This window comes from Stenella coeruleoalba, assembly GCF_951394435.1.
Source record: "Stenella coeruleoalba genome assembly, chromosome: 21".
Lineage (NCBI taxonomy): Eukaryota > Metazoa > Chordata > Mammalia > Artiodactyla > Delphinidae > Stenella > Stenella coeruleoalba.
In genome coordinates this window covers 1,168,509-1,185,808 of record NC_137167.1, presented here as the reverse complement: position 1 = coordinate 1,185,808, position 17,300 = coordinate 1,168,509, and the positions used below count along the sequence as shown (strand labels likewise).

Genomic DNA, 17,300 nt, shown 5'->3' with positions numbered 1-17,300 from the left:
CACAGGGTTCTGTGTCCTTGTTCGTTGTAAATCCCTTGGAGTTACCTCTAACATTTTTGAATGGATATCGCCCCCTCTGCATATTCATAATATAAATTATTTACCACATTAAAATCCAAGAATGACATTCTTAGAACGAACAGCAGAACACTGGATGCCCCCCCCCCCAATGATCTATTACTTGGAGGATTTAAAATTCTAATGAGAAAACACTCACTCTCCTCACCCTCTTGGGCGTCAGCACAAGGCGGGAATCAGCTGCATCCTTTATTTATCCCTCTGATTTTCCAGAACCTTTCCTTCCAGGAGAAATCTCTGGGCTCTTCGGGAGCTGTGAGTGGTGGCTGTCAGGTAAATCTGAGACTGAAAAGCAAGAGAAAGACAGACAGAGGAGGAGATGAGAATCGGTGACGGGGAGAAGCAGGGGTGTCCACGTTCAATCGCAGGCTGAGAGTCTGGGTTAGTCTCCAGCGAAGCTAAGGACCACCAGGGTCTGGCCCCACTGGCCTTGTCACCTGGTGTGGGGACTGGGGACAGCCAACCCCCCATGGCCACTCTCAGAGAAATCAGGGAGGTGGGAGAGCACCCCTGAAAGCCAGATTGAAAATGGTCATGCTGTGAAATAATAAGATGCCCTTCCAGAAATGTGAAGACTGTTCTCTTGGTTCTCAAAGACTTGCAAATACTCTGTGTCCTTCTGGAGGCATGCTGAAGCCTTCAGCCTTTGAGGGCAGTAATGGGAGTGCATCTGGGCTCAAAACCATCCAAGATGACCCGTGTCCACCCCTCGGGTGCTGTGGGGCCTGAAATCCCCTGATCACCAAGGACGGGAGGGGCCGCACAGACACTCCACTGGACCACCGGGGGCTTGGCTGCTGGGCTACAGTCCTTTATCAGATACATGGTTTGCAAACATCTTGGGCCATTTTGGATGGTGGATTATCTTATTCCTTGCTCCTTTTATACACAACTGTTTTTCATCTTGAGGAAGTCCAATTCATCTATTTTGTCTTTTGTTGCTTGTGTTTTTGGTAGATCTAAGAAATCATGACCAAATCCAAGGTCATGAAGATTTACTCTCATGTTTTCTTCTAGGAGTTTTCTAATTTTGGTTCTTGCGTCTAGGCCTTTGGTCCATTTTGCATCTAGGCCTTTGGTTGATTTTGTATATGAGGTGGGGGGAGGTAAGGGTCCAACTTTACTCTTCTGCATGTGGGTATCCAGTTGTTCCAGAACCTGTGCTCACTGTTTGGGAGAAAATATCTGCAAATGACGTGACCAACAAGGGCTTAATTCTAAAATATACAAACAGCTCATACAACTCAAAAGAGAAAAAAAATCAAAAACTGGCAGAATTTTAGAAGGTCTAAATAGTCATTTCTCCAAGGACACACAGACGGCCAAGAGGCACGTGAAAAGATGCTCCACATCGCTAATTATTAGAGAATGCAAATCAAAACTACAGTGAGTTATCACCCCGTAGTGGTCAGAATGGCCATCATTAAAATGTCTAGAAATAACTGCTGGAAGGGGTGTGGAGAAAAGGGAACCCTTCTACACTACTGATGGGAATGTAAATTGATGCAGCCGCTATGGAAAGCAGTATGGAGGTTCCTCAAAAACTAAAAATAGAATTACCATATGAACCAGCAATCTCACTCCTGGGCACACATCCAGACAAAACTATAATTCAAAAAGGTACGTGCACCCCAGCATTCACAGCAGCACTCTTCACGATAGCCAAGACACGGAAGCAACCTGAATGTCCCTCAACAGATGAATGGATATTGAAGATGTGGTACATATATACAATGGAATATTACTCACCATAAAACAGAATGAAATGATGCCATCTGCGGCTACATGGATGGACCTAGAGATTATCATACAAAGTGAAGTAAGTCAGCCAGAGAACAACACATACCATGTGATATCACTTATATGTGGATTATAAAATGAGACACAAATGAACCTATCTACAGAACAAAAACACACTCACAAATATAGAAAACAGACTTGTGGTTGTCAAGGGGAAGACAGGGGAGAGGGATGGATTGGGAGTTTGGGATTAGTAGATGCAAATTATTATATATAGGATGGATAAACAAGGTCTTACTGTACAGCACAGGGAACTGTACTCAATACCCTGTAATTAACCATAATGGAAAAGAATATGAAAAATATGTATATATGTATGTTTGTATATATAAATCACTTTGCTGTACAGTAGAAATTAACACAACATTGTAGGAGCACAGACACTCCGGTCAGACTCAAGGTGACCTCTGGAGCCAGGACAGAGGCCCGGCCTCTCTGTGGGCAGGCAAACCCACACCGCACAGGCCCTGGTGCAGTGCCCGTTCCGTGGGGTCAGGTGGGTGCACGCAGGTCAGCCAGTGTCTGTGTGTCTCAGCCTGTAACCACAGACCACACTGTCCTGCTCTGCTCACAAGAGCGAGGCCAATGGAGGGACAACAGGGGTGGGAACAAAGCCGGGTCATGGTCTGGCCGGGTGAGAAAGGGTCCAAGGAGTGAGAACCCGGCTGCCCTTGCCTGGTGAACCGAGAACTGATGTCCACCCTGTGGGCAGCCCCTCTCCCCACGTCCCGAGGTAAGGCTGCCTTTCCTGCACCCTGGGCAGTGTCATGCCCGTGTTTACAGCAGGACGCACAGCAGTGCACGCAGCAGGCCTGATGCCTGCCCTTGCCATGTACTTGGGGGCTTCCTGAGGGTGGAACATCCCGACAGGACACAGGCCGACCCCGGGCAGGATGTAGGGGTGAAGCGTTTGGGAGCCTCTGGAGGGGATCCTCACCTGTCTGCACAGGTGAACTGAGGACACCGACCAAGGGTGAGCAGGTGGGGAGCCCCGGAAGGGTCCTAGGACTTCCCAATATAAAGGACTTCCCTTTCCTCCCTGTTGTGGATGACTTGGATGTGGTAGAAACAGCGGGATTTTGGAAGTTCAATTTTCCACATCATTCCACCAAGAAAAACTGTTAGAAATAATAAATGAATTCAGTAAAGACACAAAATCAGTACACACAGCTCAACTGCATTTCTAAACACTAATAATGAACCATCAGAAAGAGAAAAAAACCCTATTTACAACCGCATCAAAAAGAACAAAATACCAAGGAATAAATTTAACTGAGGATGTGAAAGACCTGAAAACTTTAAGACACTCATGAAGACACTGAAGAAGACACAAGTCGGTGGAAAGACTCCCCGTGCTCATGGAATGCAAGAAGTACTGTTGCTAAAATGTCCATGCTACCCAAAGCGGTGCACACAGGGAAGGCAGGCCGTCCTGAAATTCCAATGGTGTTTTTCACAGAAATGGAGCAAATCCTCCTGAGATGTGTGTGGAGCCACAAAGGACCCCGAAGAGCCAAGGTGACCCTGAGAAATGAGAACAGGCCGCAGGCATCTCCCTTCCTGACTTCACACTTCATCACGAAGCTACAGTCCCCAAAACAGTGCGGAACTGGCTCAAAACAGGCGCACAGACCAGAGCGACGGGATGGAGAGCCCAGAACACATCCTGCACGGTGGGGGGGGGGGGGGGCATTAAGTTACGACAAGGGGGCCAAGGACACACCAAGCGGAAGGGCAGCCCCACGGTAAACGGTGCGGGGAAGACTGCACACCCCATAACCCACGCGGCTCCACCGCACACCAGCCTGACCAAACACCCAGCTTTGCACACCAAGGCCTTCCTGGGTCGCATGAAGACGGACCCCCGCAGCCGTCAGTCGCCCCCAGGAAGCTTCTCCCCACTGTTCCTCACTGTCTCCTCACCTGTTCCTCCGGCGTCGCCTGCGTCCTCAGGAAACCCAGCTCCCGCCAGCGTGGACGCAGCCCCACGTTGTCCTGAAGCCGAAACCACAGCGAGTCCTTGAGGAGACCGAGCGCCCGTCAGCAGCCACAAGCCGGCGGTGCCTGAGGAGACACAACTCCCCTCAGCTGCGCTCAGAGCGGGGTCCGCGGGGAAGGCGCATGCGCTGTGGGTCACAGAGGCGGGATCAGCGCCACCCTGTGGTCGGTGCGGGAAGTGCAGGCCGCCCCTCCCTCACGGGTCACTGGAGACAGAGACCCTGCTGGCAGAACTGCTGAACCCATTAAATTGTGGAAATCAAACAAATGAAGACAATATACCATAGCTTCTCCAAAGTAGTTAGGGAACAATGAATTGGAAACCATATGGAATAAAATGAATGTAGATACGAGCTTTACAACTTACACCAAATTCACACAAAATGATTCAGAGACAAGTTTGAAATGCAAAACTATTCAAAATTATAGGAGAAAACATAAAAGAAAATTGATATGAGCTTGGGCTTGGTCATGTCCATCACAAGCTTTGTGGTTTTAACACACAACACAAAAAAGGAGTCCAGAAAGAAAAACAAGGGATTCTGTGGACTTTATAAAATTAAAGATTTCTACTGTGTGAAAAACCTCATTCAGAAAATCGAAAGACAGCACACACTGGGGGGAAAAAACTGCAAACATATGTAATAAAGAATTTGTCTCAAAATATACAAAGAACTACAACACAACCCCATTAAAAATAGGGAAAGCTCTAAATAGACACCTGGTCAAAGAAGGTACAGAGATACTATCTATACTATACAAAACTCTGCCCAGGACTGTGGGGCAGAGAAACAGTGGTCCAGTTCAACTCCCTGAGTCATGTGTGACCCAGGACTAGTTCTGTCCTTCCTGGAGGCCTCAGAGTGATGGGGAGGGAGGAAGGGGAAGAGGGTGGATTCTGCTTAAACCTAATTCTAACCCCGACCACTCTCACCACTTGCATTCAACATGGTCTAGGAAGTCTTAGACATAGTAATTACATGAGAAAAAGAAATAAAAGGAATCCAATGGCAGAGGAAAAAGTAAAACTGTCACTGTTTGTAGATAAGATGATGTTTTATATTTCATTTATTTATTCATTCACTTATTTATTCTGGTTTCGCTGGGTCTTAGTTGTGGCAGGTGAGCTCCTTAGTTGCGGCAGGTGGGCTCCTTAGTTGTGGCATGCAAACTCTGAGTTGTGGCATGCATGTGGGATCTAGTTCTCTGACAAGGGATCAAACCCAGGCCCCCTCCATTGGGAGCGCGGAGTATCAACCTCTGGACCACTGGGGAAGTCCCGACATGATGTTTTATTTAGAAAATCCTTAAGATGACCCCCCAAAACAAATAGAATTCATTGGAAAATTCAGTTAAGTTGCAGGATACAAAATTAACCCATAGAAATCAGTTGCATCTCTATCCACAGTCAACAAACTTTCAGAATGAGAAATTAAGAAAACAAACGCATTGACAATGGTATTAACAAAAATGAAATACCTAGGAATACATCTAACCCAGGAGGTAAAAGACCTGTACTCAGAAAACTGGAAGACACTGATGAAAGAAATTGGAGACGACACAGACAAATGGACAGATATAATGTGTTCTTGGATTGGAAGAATTCATATTGTTAAAATGATTCCACACCCCAGAGCAATCTAGAGATTTGATGCCATTCTTATCAAAATACCAATGGAATTTTATGAGAACTAGAACGAAGTATTCTGATATGTGTAAGGAAACAGAAAGGTACCTGAGTAGTCAATACGATCTTAAGAAAGAAGCACAAACTTGGACATATCACACTCCCTGTTTCAAACTATACTACATATGTAGAGTAATCAAGACACTATGGTATAGGAACAAAAGAAATACACATAGATCCATGGAACAGAATTGCGAGCCCCAAGGCAAACATAGGCATATATGGTCAATTCATCTATGACAAAGGAGGTGAGACTATACAATGGGGAAAAGATAGCCTCTTCAATGAATGGTGGTGGGAAAACTGGACAACTATATAAACAAGGATAAAACTGGAATCCTTTCTTATACCACCAACACAAGCAACCTCAAAATGAATCAAATACTTCCATGTAAGACCTAAAGCCATAAAGCTCCTTGAAGAAAACATAAGCAGTCTGCTCTTTGACATCCGTCTTAGCAATATTTTCTGGATCTGTCTCCCCAAGCAAGAGGAACAAAAGCAGAATAAACCAATGGGACTCCATCACCGAGGGGAGGAGGCTCCCAGCAGGCTTCATCTGACACCAGAGGGCCCACGTGGCTAAGGCGAAGTGAGCCAACCAGGCAGGATTGACCTCAGAGCAGAAGGCCCACCTCACAGAACGGTAAGAAACCCAGCCAGAATCAGACTCTCACCAAAGGACCCACATCACAAAGGGGAAGGGGACCAGGCAGGAGTGTTATCACACCAGTGGGGCCATATCATCAAAAGGTGAGGAACCCAGCACATGTTGCCACAAACCAGAGGACCCACATCACCAAGTGGCTAGGAATAAAGCAGGCAGGAGTAGCCTCACAACAGAGGGACCATAGAATAAAAATGGTGAGGAATCCAGCAGTTGCCACCTCCAAGCAGGTGGCCAAGAGCACCGAGGCTATGGGATCCAGGCCGGAGTGAATTCACACCAGAGGGCCCACATCATGAAACAGTGAGCAACCCAGCAGTTGGGACCTCAGAGCAGAAGGCCCACATCCCCATGAGGATGGGAACTTGGCAGGAGTGTCCTCGGACCACTGGGAACACATCAGAAAATGTGAGGAGCTGAGCAGTTAGGGCCTGACACCAGAGGGCCCTCATCACCGAGGGGAGGAGGCTCCCAGCAGGCCCCAACTTACACCAGAGGGCCCACGTCGCAAAGGCGACCTGTGAAAGCCAGGCAGGAGTGACCTCACAGCAGAGGGCCCACCTCTGAGAAGAATGAGGAACCCAGGCAGGATCAGACTCTCACCACAGGGCCCACATACCTAAGGGGATGGGAACCAGGCAGGAGTGACCTCACAACAGTGGGGGAACATCCACAACATCGAAAGGTGAGGAACCCAACACATGTGTCCTCAAACCAGAGGACCCACATGACCAAGGGCCTGGGAGTGAGGCAGGCAGGAAGAGCCTCACAACAGAGGGCCCATGGAATAGAAAAGGTGAGGAATCCAGCAGTTGGAACCACCCCCCCCAGCAGGCGGCCCTGGGCACTTAGTCTATGGAATCCAGGCCGCAGTGAACTCACACCAGAAGGCCCCACACCATGAACGTGTGAACAAGCCAGCCGTTGCGACCTCAGTGCAAAAGGCCCACATCCACATGGGGATTGGAACCTGGCAGGAGTGTCCTGGCATCACTGGGTGCACATGAGAAAACGTGGGGAACTCATTAGTTAGGGCCTGACGCCAGAGAGCCCTCATCACCCAGGGGAGGAGGCGTTCATCAGGCTCCAACTGCCACCAGAGGGCGTATGTCGCCAAGTCCAAGTGTGTCAGCCAGGCAGGAGTGACCTCACAGCAGAGGACCCACCTGACAGAAGGGTGAGGTACCCAGGCAGGATCAGACTCTCACCAGAGAGCCCAAATCACCAAGGGGATGGGAACCAGGCAGGAGTGTCCTCACACCAGTGGGACAAAATCCACATCATAGAAAGGTGAGGAAACCAACACATGTGGCCTCAAATCAGAAGACCCACATCACGAAGGGGCTGGGAGTGAGGCAGGCAGGAGGAGGCTCACAACAGAGGCCCCATAGAATAAAAATGGTGAGGAATCCAGCACTTGGAATCTCCAAGCAGGCGGCCCAGAGCACCAACGCTATGGGATCCAGACCAGAGTGAACTCACAGCAGAGAGCTCACATCATGCAACTGTGAGCAACCCAGCCGTTGGAACCTCAGAGCAGAAGACCCACATCCCCATTGGGATGGGAAACTGGTAGGAGTGTCCACGCACCACTGGGCACACATCAGAAAATATGGGCAGCCCAGCAGTTAGGGCCTGACGCCAGAGGGCCCTCATCACCGAGGGCAGGAGTCTCCCAGCAGGCTCCAACTGCCACCAGAGGTCCCACATCGCCAAGGTGATGTGTGCCAGCCAGGAAGGAGCTACCTCACAGCAGAGGGCCCACGTCACAGAACACTGAGGAACCCAGCAAGGATCAGACTCTCACCAGAGGGCCCACATCACCAAGGGGATGGAAACAAGGCAGGAGTGTCCTCACACCAGTTGGGCCACATCATCAAAAGGTGAGGAACCCAGCACATGTGGCCTCAAACCAGAGGACCCACATCACCAAGGGGCTGGGAGTGAGGCAGGCAGGAGGAGCCTCACAACCGAAGTTCCATGGAATACAAAAGGAGAGGAATGCAGCAGTTGGAACCCCCAAGCAGGCGGCCCAGAGCACCGAGGCTATGGGATCCAGGGTGCAGTGAACTCACCCGGAGGGCCCCACACCATGAAAGTGTGAGCAAGCCAGCCGTTGGGACCTCAGAGCAGAAGGCCCACAGCACCTTGGGGATGGGAACCTGGCAGTGGTGTCCTGGCACCAATGGGCGCACATCAGGCACCATTGGGCGAACATCAGGAAATGTGGGGGAGCCCAGCAGTTAGGGCCTGACTCCAGAAGGGCCCTCATAACTGAGGGGAGGTGGCTCCCAGCAGGCTCCATGGACACCAGACAGCCCACGTCACCAAGGCGACGTGTGCCAGGCAGGAGTGACCTCACAGAAAAAGGCCCATCTCACATAACGATTAGGAACCGTTATGGCCCTCAGAGGATTCCTCCCCGTTCTGAGCCGGACCCTCTTCTGTGAGATCACTCCTCCCTGGCACAACTCCCCCATCAGGCCCTAACACTCTGGTGAGAGTTAGGGCCTGACATCCGAGGTTCCTCATCACCGAGGAAATCACACATCATGGTCTTCGCACAATTGGGCGCACATTAGAAAATATGGGGAGCCCAGCAGTTAGGTCCTGACATCAGAGGTTCCTCATCACCGAGGGGCGGAGGTTCCCAGCATACTCCAACTAACACCAGATGTCCCACTTGGCCAAGGCGACGTGTGCCAGACAGGAGTGACCTCACAGCAGAGGGTCAACATAACAGCCAGGCCGGAGTGATCTCAGAGCAGAGGGCCGACCTCACAGAATGGTGAGGAACCCAGGCAGGATCAGACTCTCACCAGAGGGCACACATCACCAAGGGGATGGGAACCGTGCAGGAGTGTCCTCACACCAGTGGAGCCACATCCACATCATTGAAAGTTGAAGAACCAAGCACATGTGGCCTCCAACCAGACGACCCACATCACCATGGCGCTGGGAGTGAGGCAGGCAGGAGGAACCTCAAAAGAGAGGGCCCATGGAAGAGAAAAGGTGAGGAATCCAGCAGTTGGAACACCTCAGCAGGCAGCCCGGTGCACCGAGGCCATAGGATCCAGGCCGCAGTGAAGTCACACCAGAGGGTCCCACACCATGAAAGTGTACGCAAGCCAGCCGGTGGGATCTCAGAGCCCAAGGTCCACATCCCCATGGGGATGGGAACCTCGCAGGGGTGTACTCGCACCAGTGGGCGCACATCAGGAAATGTAGGGGAGCCCAGCAGTTAGGACCGTACACCAGAGGGGCCGTCATCACCAAGGGGAGGAGGCTCCCAGCAGGCTCCAACTGACACCAGAAGGTCCACGTCGCCAAGGTGACCTGTGCCATGCACGAGTGACCTCACAGCTGAGGGTCCACCTCACAGAACGGTGAGGAACCCAGGCAGGATCAGACTCTCACCAGAGGGCCCACATCACCAAGGGGATGGGAACCAGGCAGGAGTGTCCTCACACCAGTGGGGCCACATCCACATCATCGAAAGGTGAGGAACCCAGCACATGTTTCCTCAAACCAGAGGATCCACATTCCCAAGGAGCTGGGAGTGAGGCAGGCAGGAGGAGCCTCACAAGAGAGGGCCCATGTAATAAAAAAAGTGAGGAATCCAGGAGTTGGAAACACCCAGGAGGCCGCCCGGGGTACTGAGGCTATGGGATCCACGCAGCAGTGAACGCACACCGGAGGGCCCCACACAATGAAAGTTTGAGCAAGCCAGCCGTTGGGACCTCACAGCAGAAAGTCCACATCCCCATGGGTATGGGAACTTGGCAAGGGTGTAATCGCACCACTGAGCGCACATCAGGAAATGTGTGGGAGCCCAGCAGTAAAAGCCTGATGCCAGAGGGGCCCTCATCCCCGAGGGGTGGAGGCTCCCAGCAGGCTCTGACTGACAGCAGAAGGCCCGCGTCCGCAAGGCGAAATATGCCATGCAGGAGTGACCTCACAGCACAGGGTTCACCTCAGAGAACTGTGAGGAAGCCAGGCACGAACAGAGTCTCACCAGAGGGCCCACATCACCAAGGGGATGGGAACGAGGTAGAAGTGTCATCACACCACTGGGGTCACATCCACGTCATCTAAAATTGAGGAACCCAGCACATGTGGCCTCAAACCAGAGGACCCACACACAAAGGGGCTGCAAGTGAGGCAGGCAGGAGGAGCCTCACAACAGAGGGCACATGAAACAAAAAAAGTGGGGAACCCAGCAGTTGGAACCCCTCAGCAGGCGCCCCGGAACAGTGAGACTATGGGATCCAGGCCCCAGTGAACTCACACCAGAGGGTCCCACACCATGAAAGTGGAGAAAGCCAGACGTTGGGACCACAGAACGGAAGGCACACATAACCATGTGTATGGGAACCTGGCATGGGTGTCCTCGCACCATTGGCCGCACATCAGGAAATATGGGGGAGCCCAGCAATTAGGCCCTGACGCCAAAGGGGCTCTAATCACCGAGGGAAGGAGTCTCCTAGCAGACTCCAACTGACAACAGAGGCTTACGTCGCCAAGGCGACATGTGCCAACCAGGCATGAGTGACCTCACAGCAGAGGGTCCACATCACAGAATGGTGAGGAACCCAGCCAGGATCAGACTATCACCAGAGGGCCCACATCACCAAGGGGCTGGGAGTGAGACAGGCAGGAGTAGCCTCACAACAGAGGGCCCACAGAATAAAAAGGGTGAGGAATCCAGCAGTTGGAACCTCCCATCAGGCAGCCAGGAGCACAGAGGCCATGGGATCCTGGTCGGAGTGAACTTACATCAGAGAGCCCACACCATGGAAGTGTGAGCAACCCAGCCGTTGGGACCTCAGAGAAGAAAGCCCACAGCCCCAGCAGGATGGGAACCTGGAAGGAGTGTCCCAGCATCACTGGCTGCACATCAGAAAAAGTGGGGAGCCCAGCAGTTACGGTCTTAAGCCATAGAGACCTCATCAACCAGGGGAGGACGCGCCCAGCAGGCTCCAACTGCCACACGAGGGCCCACGTCACCAAGGCGACGTGTGGGAGCCAGGCAGGAGTGACCTCACATCAGAAGGCCCACCTCACAGAAGTCTGAGGAACCCAGCCAGGATCAGATGCTCACCAGAGGGCCCACATCACGAAGGGGATGGGAACCAGGCAGGAGTGTCTTCGCACCACTGGGCGCACAGTAGAAAATATGGGGAGCCCAGGACTTAGGGCCTGATGCCAGAGGGCCCTGATCACCCAGGGGAGGAGGCTCCCGGCAGGCTACAACTGACACCAGAGGGCCCAAGTCGCTAAGGCGACGTGAGCCTGCCAGGCAGGAAGGAGTGACCTCACAGAAGAGGACCCACCTCACAGAACTGTGGGGAAACCAGCCAGGATCAGACTCTCACAAAAGGGCCCACATCACCGAGGGGAAGGGAACCAGACAGGAGTGTCCTCACACCAGTGGGGCCACATCATCGAAAGGCGAGGAACCCAGCACATGTTGCCACAAACCAGAGGACCCACCTCACCAAGGGGCTGGGAGTGTGGCACGCAGGAGTAACCTCACAAGAGAGGGACCATAGAAAAAAAAAGGTGAGGAATCCAGCAGTTGGAACCTCCAAGCAAGCTGCCCAGAGTACCGAGGCTATGTGATCCAGGCCAGAGTGAACTCACACCGGAGGGCCCACCTCATGAAACTGTGAGCAACCCAGCAGTTTGGACCTCAGAGCAGAATGCCCACATCCCCATGAGGATGGGAACCGAGCAGGAGTGTCCTCGCACCACTGGGCGCACATGAGAAAACGTGGGGAGCCCAGCAATTAGGGCCTGACGCCAGATGGGCACTCATCATCGAGGGGAGGAGGCTCCCAGCAGGCTCCAACTGACACCAGAGGGCTCACGTCGCAAAGGGGACATGTGCCTAGCAGGAGTGACCTCACAGCAGAGGGCCCACCTCACAGAAGGATGAGGAACCCAGACAGGATCAGACTCCCACCAGAGGGCCCACATCACCAAGGGGATGGAAAACAGGCAGCAGTGGCCTCACACCAGTGGGGCCACATCATCGAAAGGTGAGGAACCAAGCACATGTGGCCTGAAACCAGAGGACCCACACCAACAAGGGGCTGGGAGTGAGAGGAAAGAGGAGCCTCACAACAGAAGGTCTATGGAATAAAAATATTTAGGAATCCAGAAGTTGGAACCCCTCAACAGGCGGACAGGAGCACCGAAGCTATGGGATCCAGGCCGCAGTGAGCTCACACCAGAAGGCCCCACACCATGATATTGTGAGCAAGCCAGCCGTTGGGACCTCACAGCAGAAGGCCCACATCCCCTTCGGGATGGGTCCCTGGCAGGGGTGTCCTGGCAACACTGGGCGCACAACATGAAATGTAGGGGAGCCCAGCAATTAGGGACTGACTGCAGATGGGCCCTCATCACCGAGGGGAGGAGCCTCCCAGCAGGCTCCAACAGACACCAGGGGGCCCACGTCGCAAAGGCGTCGTGTGCCAGCCAGGCAGGAGTGACCTCACAGCAGAGGGCCCACCTCACAGAACAGTGAGGAACCCAGGCAGGATTAGACTCTCACAATCCACTTCGCAGCTGTTCTCTCTCCGCAGGTTCTGAAGGCTCTTCTGAAGAGTTTCCTGAGGGTGCCGGAAACAGGGAAGTAGCCGTCAGGCCCACGAGGATACCAACCCTCTCAAGCGAAAGGCTACCAGCCTCAGACGCTTGGGCTCACTTTCGTACATGAAACCGCACTGTGCTTTGAAGGTTCCTGGCACCCAGCTTGCCAGTCGAACTACCACCGTGTCTTAGGGTTCCCAGGGTTTCCATGCCGTCACAATGTCCAGTTGTTAGGCCTAAGACGGCAGGGTGTCCGGGAGCTCTAAAGGAGACCTTAAGAAGGCAGGCCTTTTGGCTCCTTCCCCCGAGAGACCAGCTCCCCCGGATCCTCTGCCATCAGTTAGTTGATTTCAGAATACCTGTGCGCACCCTCATTGCTCCTCGATGTAAGAGACGAACAGAATGGCCATAAAGGGAGGAAGCCTTCTGAGTCCAGCACAGAGGCAGTGTCTCTCACTCAGCATTCCCACAACAGCTGAGAGCACCACGGTATGGGACCGAGAGAGGGAGAAGGAGAGTCGTAACCCCGAGCCTTTCCACAATATACTATAGGCATCACCCTTCAAGCCTATGTAAGTCTCACAGAGAACACACCGGGCCTCGGTGTGCCTTCCTGTGGGTAAGGAAAATTTGCTTTCCATTCCTTGGGTGGCACACTGGCTGGCTCAGGACTGCCCTACCACAGAGACTCAGGATGCGCAGCCCGATTTGTCGAGATCAGCCCCCTCGGCGCTTCCACGGATGAAGCCAACACGGGAAAGAGCCGTTCAAAAGCCGGGGACCGTGGTGGCTTTCACTAGTCTTCACAGCTGGAGCACCCTGAAGGAGAGGAGCTGCTGAAGTCCGCTAGCAAACGCTTCTAATCCGAAGAGGAGGCTTTCATTTCAAGTGGCTTCCGAAGGCCTTGATGCATTCTCGCGGTTCTCTAGAGTGGAGGCCTGTCGCCTGGCAGACTCCCCCATCGGCCTGCTTCCCTGGGTAGAATTCGGACACACAGCCTGCTTCAGCCAAAAGGGACAGCTTAGGGTATAGATAAAAACCCAGTGTGTAAACGTTCTTGCCTAGCCCTCGCCCCAAGCACAAGCGTATATGCCTCCGGTCAAAGGCTTTCGCCACAAGCTGAACACGTTTGGTCTCATCTAAGCCTCTGAAGCCCGAGTTTACCCAGCTACGAATCAAAACTTCAGGAAAGGTGCTCAGGGTGATGCGGACCGCCAAGCGTTTCACCAGGCAGCCCAGATCGAGTACAAACACTTGTGTTTTAAACGGGCAGAGGAAATGGTGTCAAGAGCGCGCCTCCATCTCCCGGGCGACGTACACATTTTCTCCATGAGATGCAAGCCCTTCCTCCAGTGTGAAAGGCCTCTACACTCTACACCTCTTGCGCTCGCAGCACGCAGGTGCCACCCGCTCTGAACATCTTCCAAAGGCACAGGGTCACGCAACGTGTGAACCACCGAGCGCGGGTGCAGCACACACCTAGGTCTTCGCTGTCGGCCTGAGAACACCCACGGCGCAGGGCTTCTTTGGGGCACACACGCAGTAGCGGTCGGTGATGCATTCTGCTCCGTGAAACCTTCTCGGGGACACAGAGCGTGAGCGCACGTAGATTAGCCCTACACCTCATCCCTCTTTCTTGAGTGAGTTGTACTGCTATAAGGCAAAACTCCCTGCTGGAATCTCGGTGTGGCTTAAGTATCCTCCGGGAAGCGATCGCTGCTAGAGACACTGTGCTGCTCTCTAGGATAGTGGTCTGTGCCTCCACTGCGCTGCTGCTGTCTCCAAGTCGCTTGCGAAGGCCTTTTCGAAGAGGTTGCTCACAGTGTCGTTTCTTTAGAGTAACCCACAGGCATACGAGGATGCCGGTTCTGTGAAGGAAAATGCTCCCTGCCTCAGCCACTTGGGCGCCGTTTTGTACAGGAAAGGACACTCCGCCTTGAAGGTTCTTCCTTCCGGATTGCCACTCGCACTGTGGCGATGTCTCCTGAATCTCGCGGGGTTACAGTGCCGTCACAAGGTCCGTATCTCAGGCCTAGAACGGCGGAGCGTCCGGCAGCTTTGAAAGAGAGCTTCGGCATTCTTCTGGCCTTCGGGGACGCGCCATGAGGAGCAAGCTCCTCAGCAGCGTGCGTCTTTAGAGCTTTCATGGCAGAACCTCTGTGGGCGATCTCATTCCTCCCCCCACGTGAGAGACACACACAACCTGCCATTAGGGGGTGGAAGGCTTTAGAGTCCAGAAGCGAGGCTGGCGCTCCCACTCAGCATTCCTACACGGAACTGAGCCCGGGTGCGTGAGACCGTGAGAGGGGGCAAAGACAGGCGTACCAGCGAGCTGTTCACAGTGCACGCTGACGCATCACCCTTCAAGCTCACGTTCATTTCATGGAGAGAACACGAGGCCTTGATGCGCTTTCCTGTGGTACGTAAACATCGGTCGCGTCCCCTGGTGGGCACATCGGCTCAGGACTGCCCTGTCCCAGAGGCTCCGGGTGTGGAGCCCGACTGTTGGAGATCAGCCTCACGTGGCTCTTTCACGGACGAGACCGGCTCGCAATGGGACCGTTCACGAGCTGGGGACCGTGGTGGCTGTTAGGAGTCGGCACACCAAGAGCCCTCCGAGGGAGAGGAGCTGCTGACGTTTGCCAGCACCGTCTCCAATTCCGAACTGCAACCATTCCCTGTAAGAGGCTCCCGAAAGCTTCGACGCAGTTTCTCAGTTAGCTGTAAATGGAGGCCAGTCACTTGGCAGACTCCCCCAACGCCCGGCCTCCCAGGCTGCGATACAGACACGCCGACTGCTTCAGCCAACAGGGACAGCTTGGAGTAAAAGTGAGAATCCTACGTGTCAAAGTACTTGCGTGACGCTGGCCAGAAGCACAAACGTTTAGGGCAGGGCATCAAGGCACTTCGCCGCACGCGGAGCAAGTTTGTTCTCATCTCGCCTCTGAATGCCGAGTTTAACCAGCTAGGAAGCAAACTTCGGGAAAGGTACTCAGGGTGCCGCCGATTCAAAATTCTTTCACCAGACAGCCCAAATCGTGGACGCCTCTTTGTATTTTCCATGGGCAGGACAAAATGGTGTCAACCCGCACGCCTCCAGCTGGGGGCGGGTTGGGGTGGGGTGGGGTGGGGTGGGGTGGGGGTGGGGGTTGGGCGACGTACACTTTCTCCATGGGAAACAGGCCCACGCCTTCAGTGTGAAAGGCCTCTACGCCTCTCTGCTTTCGCAGCCCAGGTGTAGCCTCAGCTCTGAGAAGCTTCCAGAGCCGGAAGGTCAGAAAACCTTTGAACCACCCAGCAGGTGCAGCACAGAACAAGGGCTTCTCTCTTGGCCTGAGAACACCCACTGCCCGGCGCTCCTTTGTGTACACACGTGGTGGAGGAAGGGTGCTGGATTCGGCTCCGTGAGAACTTCTCCGGGCCACGCACGTAGTGTGAACGCAAGTAGATGAGCCCTACATCTCATGCCAGTCTCCTGTGCGAGTTGGACAAGGCGAACTCCCTGCTTGAATCCCTGGGTGGGTTAAGTACCCTCCGGGGAAGGATCGCTGCTTGGGACCCCGGGGCTGGTATCGAGGATCCCATAGCTTCGGTGCTCCTGTCCGCCTGTTGAGGGGTTCCAACTTCTGGATTCCTAAATATTTTTATTCCATGGACCTTCTGTTGTGAGGCTCCTCCTTCCTCTCACTCCCAGCCCCTTGTTGGTGTGGGTCCTCTGGTTTCAGGCCACACGTGCTTGGTTCCTCACCTTTCGATGATGTGGCCCCACTGGTGTGAGGCCACTGCTGCCTGTTTTCCATCCCCTCGCTGCTTGGGACCCCGGGGCTGGTATCGAGGTGACTGTTCCGTGCATCCACTTCGCAGCTGTTCTCTCTCCGCGGGTTCTCTCCGCCTGCTGCAGCCAAAAGGGACAGCTTAGGGTAAAGATAAAAACCCAGTGTGTAAACGTTCTTGCCTAGCCCTCGCCCCAAGCACAAGCGTATATGCCTCCGGTCAAAGGCTTTCGCCACAAGCTGAACACGTTTGGTCTCATCTAAGCCTCTGAAGCCCGAGTTTACCCAGCTACGAATCAAAACTTCAGGAAAGGTGCTCAGGGTGATGCGGACCGCCAAGCGTTTCACCAGGCAGCCCAGATCGAGTACAAACACTTGTGTTTTAAACGGGCAGAGGAAATGGTGTCAAGAGCGCGCCTCCATCTCCCGGGCGACGTACACATTTTCTCCATGAGATGCAAGCCCTTCCTCCAGTGTGAAAGGCCTCTGCACTCTACACCTCTTGCGCTCGCAGCACGCAGGTGCCACCCGCTCTGAACATCTTCCAAAGGCACAGGGTCACGCAACGTGTGAACCACCGAGCGCGGGTGCAGCACACACCTAGGTCTTCGCTGTCGGCCTGAGAACACCCACGGCGCAGGGCTTCTTTGGGGCACACACGCGGTAGCGGTCGGTGATGCATTCTGCTCCGTGAAACCTT

The 17,300-nt window shown here is 53.5% G+C and overlaps 1 long non-coding RNA gene across 1 annotated transcript in view; it reads right to left on the bottom strand.

The window, feature by feature from the left end:
* Positions 1-223: 223 nt before the first annotated feature.
* LOC307179653 overlaps positions 224-17,300 on the bottom strand; it is a 103,122-nt gene continuing 86,045 nt past the window's right edge. Inside the window, exon 3 of the long non-coding RNA XR_013825497.1 lies at positions 224-363. This is a non-coding gene — a long non-coding RNA (uncharacterized lncRNA). The remainder of the gene's footprint in view (positions 364-17,300) is intronic.